The sequence below is a fragment of the Mandrillus leucophaeus genome, unplaced genomic scaffold (genome assembly GCF_000951045.1).
Source record: "Mandrillus leucophaeus isolate KB7577 unplaced genomic scaffold, Mleu.le_1.0 Scaffold14, whole genome shotgun sequence".
Taxonomy (NCBI): domain Eukaryota; kingdom Metazoa; phylum Chordata; class Mammalia; order Primates; family Cercopithecidae; genus Mandrillus; species Mandrillus leucophaeus.
The window spans coordinates 4,044,306-4,051,667 of NW_012101365.1; the positions used below are offsets into that span (position 1 = coordinate 4,044,306).

Consider the following 7,362-nt stretch of genomic DNA (forward strand, 5'->3'; position numbering starts at 1 on the left):
GGCTAATTTTTGTATTTTTAGTAGAGACGAGGTTTTACCGTATCCATCAGGCTGGACTTGAACTCCTGGCCTCAGGTGATCCGCCCGCCTTGGACTCCCAAAGTGCTGGGATTACAGGTATGAGCCACCGTGCCCGGCCTAGCCCCACTCTTAATGAAGGGTTTTTTTTGGTGGGGAAGGATGGACAGAGTCTCACTCTGTCACCCAGGTTGGAGTACAGTGGTATGATCATAGTTCACTGTACCGCAAACTCCTGGGGTCAAACGATCCTCTTGCCTCAGCCTCTGCCAAGTAGCTGGGACTACAGGAGTGCACCATAATGACCAGTGAATTTTAAAAATTTTTTTGTAAAGACAGAGTCTCGCTTTGTTGCCCAGTCTGGTCTTGAACTCCCGGCCTCAAGCGATCCTCCTGTCTCAGCCTCCCAAAATGCTGGGATTGTAGGCATAGCTATCGCACTGGCCTGTCCGCACTTCTTTTAGCACAGGTACTCAGTTAAAAAAAAAAAAAAATCATTACATGTTTTTTGAATAAAATGATTCTTTTAACAAGGGCTTCCTAAATATTTGGTATGGACTGGGCATCGTGGTAAGTGCTGAGGATGCCGTGGTGAACAGGGTGATTATGGTCTCCCTCCGTGTGGAACTTACAGCCTAGCAGGAGAGGCAAGGATTAATTCAACAGGCACTCAGATAAATAAGCCATTACAACCTATGCCAGTGCCAGGAACCATGGAGAGAGGATGCTGTAAGAACAAATAATAGCAGGGCTGATCTAGTGGGGGAAGAGGTGCTGGTCAGGGAGGACTTCTCTGAGGAGGTGACATTTGAACGCTAAAGCAAGTGTAGGAGTTAACCTTGCAAAGGTGAGGAGGAATGTTCCAGTCAGGGGAAGGAAGTCTCTGGCAGGGAGGAGCCTTGCCAGGTGGAGTTACTGATAGCTTGTCCTTGTGTCAGGAGCAGAATGCCCCGCAGTTCAGCAGGTCTCCCTTGCCATGGTGTCAGAGAAGCCCCACGGCAGAAAATGAGAGCTCAGTTGGCATCCCTGAGAGGAGACGCTGTCAGGTAACACTGCAGGAAGCCGGTTACTGTAGCAAAGTATGGAGTCAGACCTGGGCTGAGCACTTCACACCCATTAGCATGGCTGTTATAACAAAACAAAAACAGAACGTAGCAAGTGTTGACAAGGATGTAGAGAAATTGGAATCCTTGTGCATGGTTGGTGGGATGTAAAGTGGTGCAGCCACTGTGGAAAACAGTATGGTAGTTCCTCAAAAAATTAATCATAGAGTTACCGTATGATCCATCAATCTCACTTCTAAGTACATACCCAAAAAGATTGAAAGCAGGGACTCAAACAGATATTTGTACATCCATGTTTATGGCAGCATTATTCACAAGGGCCAAAAGATGGAAACAACCGCAACATTCATCGAGAAATGAATGGATAAATAAAATGTGGTACAAACATTGAATGAATATTATTCAGCCTTAAAAAGGAATGCAGTTCTCGCTGGCGCAGTGGCTCATGCCTGTAATCCCAGCACTTTGGGAGGCTGGTCGGGAGTTCAAGACCAGCCTGACTAACATGGCAAAACGCCGTCTCTACTAAAAATACAAAAGTTAGCTGGATGTGGTGTCATGTGCCTGTAGTCCCAGCTACTCAGGAGGCTGAGGCAGAAGAATCACTTGAACCTGGGAGGTGGGGATTGCAGTGAGCCAAGATCGCACTACTGCTCTCCAGCCAGGGCGACAGAATGAGACTCCGTCTCAAAAAAATTAAAAAATCAGTAAATTAAATAAAGAAAGAATAAAGGAATGCAGTTCTGATACATTCTACAGCATGGATGAACGTTGAAGACATTATGCTAAGTGAAATCAGCCAGACCCAAAAGGGCAAATACTCTGTGATTCTGGTCATATGAGGTACCTAGAATAGTCAGATTCAGAGAGACAGGGTAGAAACACGGTTGCCAGAGCCTGGGGGAGGAGGGAGTGGGGAGTTAGTGTTTAATGGTAATAGAGTTTCAGTTTGGGAAGATGAAAAAGATCTGGAAATGGATGATGATTCCATTGGTTACACAGTAATGTGAATGCACTCAATGCCACTGAAGTTACGCTACAAAACGGTTACAATGGTAAATTTTGTTATATATATTTTACTGCAATTTTTTTTTTTTTTTTTGAGACAGAGTCTTGCTGCGTCACCGAGACTGGAGTGCAGTGGCGCAATCTCAGCTCACTACAGCCTCTGCCTCCCGGATTCCAGAGATTCTCTTGCCTCAGCCTCCTGGGTAGCTGGGATTACAGGCACATACCACCACGCCCAGCTAATTTTTGTGTTTTTAGTAGACGGAGTTTCAACATGTTGGCCAGGCTGGTCTTGAACTCCTGACCTCGTGATCCACCCACCTCAGCCTCCCAAAGTGCTGGGATTACAGGCGTGAGCCACCGCGCCTGGCCTGCAATTTTTTAAAAAACTAAAAAGAGAGGGGTGATGACCCAAGTATAACATGTGGGAAAGACTCACGGACATGGTGCAGAATGGTGCAGCACACCCCTGTCTGAGCATCAGAGGTTCCCACGCTCCTGAAACCCTCTCCTCACGCAGCTTCAGGGCTCCACTCTCTCCTGGTTCTCCCTCTTCCTCTCGGGCTATTCTTCCTGTTATCCTTTAACGGATTATTTTTTCTCCAGCCTCTTCTAAAAATTTTATTAGTCAAACTATTGCTGATACAGTGTTACATAACACACAGCCCCCGAATCTCAGTGGCTTATAATAAAAGCCATTTATTTCTCACTTACAGGTCTGCAGTCAACTAGGCAGCTCTGCTTCAGGGTACAGCTTGAGTCTGTCCCATGTGTCTCCCATTCTGGGGTACAGGCTGAAGGGCAGAGGCTGCCTGGCATGTTCTTTCCAGAGTAAAAGGAGCATCAGTGGCCAGGCCAACTCACGCAAGGCTCACATCCGCTTCCAAGTCACATGGCCAAGCCGAGCATCAATGGGGCGGGAAGGGGGAGTGAATGTTTGCTGAACAGTAGTAAAATCTACCACAGATGGGCTTCTCTGAGACTCTGTCCTGGACCTTCTCTCTCTCTTTGGGCAAGTGCACATGGCACTGATTGCACCTGAACCTCAATGACAATGACTCCTGAATCCATCCCACTGGCGCGGACCCTTTTCCTTAGCCCCAAAGCCATGTGTGTTCAGTCACAGTGCATTTCCATCTGCTTGTCTCTCTGATGCCTCAAAGTCCATGTGTCCAGAGCTGGCCTCATTATTTCTCCCCATCCAATTCCTGTAGTCAATCTCCATCTCTGTACCTGGCACCAACATCCTCCCGCCGGGTGAGGAGAGCACACAGAAGGTGCCATGTTTACCAGATCCAGCTGGCCAAGCTTGGCACTGGCTGGGAGTGAGAAAGAGGAGGAGCAGAGACCGGCCCCATGGTGTGTGGTAGAGATGGTTGGGTCCAGCCCTGAATTGTTGCACAGCCCCTGACTGGTCTCCCTGCCTTCAGAACACTCCCCTTCACCCTTCCTTCCCCAGCCAAGGGATGTGTTTAAGGCACAGGTCTGACCATGTCATGCTCCTGCTTAAAACTCTTTGGGGAATCCCCATTTCATCCAAAATGAAGCCCAAATTCCACAGCAAAAAGATTCAAGGTCCTTCATGCTCTATCTCTCTCCATAGCCCGTTGCTTGTCGGGGATTGTCCTGGATGTGGGGGATGGGTGTGTGAACAAGAGAGCTGTGGTCCCTGCTCCGTGGAGGTTTGTCACCTGTGGGGAAGCAGATGACTCCATTAGTACCTACGAGATCCAATGTGACAAGGGTGGTGATGGAACACACAGGCCCCCATGGGCACAGTGCAGGGGCGCTAAGCTGCCCCAGGGCTTCAGGGAAGGTAGCTGGAGGAAGTGACCTTCCTTCCTCAGGCTGTAATGGGAATGGGTGAGCGCTCTCAGGGGGAAGCTAGGGACAGGCTCCTAGGTTTACCAGCAGGGCTGATGCAGGAGGAGCCAGTGAAGGAGACCAAGGAGGACTGCCCAGCGCCACAGATGAGGAGACAGCCCAGGGAAGACAGTGCTTCCAGGAGAGAGTGGCCGAGCAACACAGCTTTTGGAAAGAGCTCTGTGAAGGGCACAGCTGGCCTGTGTAGAGCAGTTTTGTTTGTTTGTTTGTTTTTGTAGACGGAGTCTCCCTCTGTTGCCCAAGCTGTAGTGCAGTGGCGTGATCTCGGCTCACTGCAAACTCCGCCTCCCGGATTCAAGCAATTCTCCTGTCTCCCTCCCAAGTAGCTGGGACTACAGACACCCGCCACCATGCCCAGCTAATTTTTGTATTTTTAGTAGAGATGGGGTTTCACCATGTTGGTCAGGCTGGTCTCGAACTCCTGACCTCAGGTGATCCACCCACCTCAGCCTCCCAAAGTGCTGGGATTACAGGCATGAGCCACCATGCCCGGCCACATAGAGCAGTTTTAAGTGAATGATGAGGCTGGAGCCAGACCCTGGCAGTGGAGGAGTGGAAGGGAGGCAGAGGAGAGAGAATGCAGTGGAGGAGTGGGAGGGAAAGCGGAGACAGCAAGTGTGGATAACTCTTGGGGGAAGAGATAGCCAGCACCCAGAGATAAGAGTGTTGCTGTGTTTTGCTGGAAAGTGGAAGACACTAGAACCTGCACAAATGCTGATTGCAGGGAGTCCATGCAGAGGGCAAGGCTGGAGGAACTAGGTGGAGGTTTAGGGTGAAGCTAGCATGGAGTCCCTAAGAAGAGGGAGGAGAGTGGCCTCAGCAGGGTTGGAGAAGTGCCTTTACCTCTCTGGGCACACAGACATGGAGGTACTCAGCCTGCACCATCGAGGCACTCGCTGTCTAGGGGATGAGGCTGTCCAGGGGAGATAAGTTTGGAGCTGTGACTTTAAAGGATGAGTAGGAGTTTGCTAGGCAGAGCAGCAGGGGTAGAGGGATGCCAGACCATGGGAACAGCATGGGCAAAGGCACAGAGGCATGAGGCAGCCAACTTGTTAGAGCAATGGTTGGTTGAGGGAGTGCACATGGGGCTCAGGAGGAAGTGGTGATAGATGAGAGTGGAGAGGTGACCAGGGGGCTCTTGCAGCTTCACGTAGAAATTCATGAGCATCTGTGAACTCAGGACCCAGCCTGGACACCTGTGGATGCTGAGGGATGCCAAGAACATGTTCCTGTTCACGTCCGTGTTGCCCGGTACTTGGCTTACATGTGTGCTGAATAAATGAAGCATTCATGTTTTGTGGCAAAGCGTAACAGAGTAATTTCATCCTGAGGATGAGTGTGCTGGAAATGGCATGGTTTCTTCATCTGAGCCACTCATTCCATTCCATCTGTGTGCCCGACACTGCATGGATGGGGATACAGAGGTCAACACTAGACGCCCAAAGAGTGCTCAGTAACGGTTGATTATTCCCCTATGGAGCCCTGTGTTCAAAATCTCCCTTCTAGCCACCCCTCCTGCAGGGGCTCCAGCTCTGCTTCCCTCCCCCATCAGCCCGTGCTGGGGGTTGAGAGGACTCCAGAGACACGCGGATGACACATGGAGTGTGCCAGTCAGCGGCCCTCTCACCCTCGCAATCTGGGGCACCCGGAGCAGAGCTCGCAGGCTCGTTCTCTGATTCTGATTCCTGTTTCCAGGGAAACAGTCATCGGCAAACGTCAAAGTCCCAGCTTTCAAATACAGGTCTCTTCCAAAACTTACTGTCACGTGATTCATAGGCTCCACAGTTGTGGAGGCGGCAGAAACCTCTGAGAGCACCCCACCCTCCACCTCACCACAAGGGTCCTAGCTCCCAGTTGAATGCTCTGTCCTTTATCTGGCACTGCTTCCAACCCAGGAGGCCCAGGAAGCCATCCTGAACTGTTAGTTTGGGCCTAAGTTTACCCATCCGTATGATGAGGCGATAGTTCCTGAAGTCAACAAATGTTTGTTGAGCACCTGATGATCCTTCCAGCCAAATGCAAGAGAGCCCAGGGCAGTGGGTACAGGGAGTGGCAGTGGTTACATTGGGAGCTTGAAGAGGACACTGGAAGGAGGGAATGAGAGAGCACCAGTCGCCCAGGAGCACTAGTGCCATGGCGCTGAGCAGGCTGGCAGGAAAAGAGCTTATCCAGCAGCGCCCCTGGGCTGTGGCTCTCTCCCCATCTGGAATGCTGGCCCTCTGCTCCCTCTCCTGGGAATCCCACCTTCTCATCTCTCTACGATGCCTCTGTCTCTCTGCGTCTTTACATGTTTCAGCCTCTTCTGTCTCTATGTCTTGGCTTATCTCTGTCTCTGGGTCTTTCTGGACACTTGCCCTTCAGTCTCTTTCTGTGGGCGTCTCTGATTTTTTAACCTCTCTGTGAGGTTCTCCATTCTCCCACTAGAAAGACCCATGAGGACAGAGATTTTGTCTGTTTTGTCTTTTGTTTTATTCTCAATGCCTGGAATGGCACCTGGCACATAGTAGGTGTTCAGCAAGCGTTTGTCAAATGAATTCTCTCTTTGTCTGTTTCTCTCTCTCCCACCCCGCCTTCTTGCGTATGTCTGTCCTCCTCTCTTGTCGTCTCTCCTGGTCTCATCTGCTGTTTGTGTATCTTTTGCCTTCTGTTTCTCTCTCTCCTTTCCTTTCTTTGTCTCTCTCCTCTTTACTCAGTCCCTCTCATTCTCGCTCTCGCTCTCACTGTTCTGCCTCTCTGTTGCTGCTGGCCCCTCTTGAACACATGCACGCACACACACATAAAACCATCTGCAGCATTCCTTCCCATAAATGTTTCCTAGGTTGTTATGGGTTTAGGAAACCTAACTTCAAGCCTTCAGCTCCAACCCTCAGAGAGTCGCCCACACACACTCCCCCACTTCCCCAAATTACCATTATAAACAGGACAAGACATTGGGCAGCCCACAGCAAAACTGGGCAGTCAGCAGCTTGTTTCTGAAGCCTTCCGCTGGCTCCTGAGTCACTGTTACCCTCTGCTCAGTGCCACTCCCTGAACAGAAGGACCCCAAGGCCAAAGGACTGCCACTTTCAATTGTCTGCGCTAGGAAAAGTTTCTGACACCAACCACTCATTGCCTTGGTGTGACCCTACTCACCATCACACTTCTTCAGAGGCCTGTCTAAAAGTTTCTTCTCTGGGGGCTGAGCATGGCATCTCATGCCTGTAATCCCAGCACTTTGGGAGGCTGAGATGGGAGGACCACTTCAGCCCAGGAGTTCAAAACCAACCTGCAAAACCTCATCTATCTCTCTCTCTTTTTTTTTTTTTTTTTTTGAGACGGAGTCTTGCTCTGTCGCCCAGCCTGGAGTGCAGTGGCCGGATCTCAGCTCACTGCAAGCTCCGCCTCCTGG

General features: G+C 50.4%; 1 protein-coding gene across 1 annotated transcript in view; it reads right to left on the reverse strand.

The window, feature by feature from the left end:
* SSBP3 (single stranded DNA binding protein 3) overlaps positions 1 to 2,937 on the reverse strand; it is a 200,671-nt gene extending 197,734 nt beyond the window's left edge. Inside the window, exon 1 of the mRNA XM_011973820.1 lies at positions 2,805 to 2,937. The gene's annotated coding sequence lies outside the window, so the exon portion shown is untranslated. The remainder of the gene's footprint in view (positions 1 to 2,804) is intronic.
* Between the last annotated feature and the right edge of the window lie 4,425 nt (positions 2,938 to 7,362).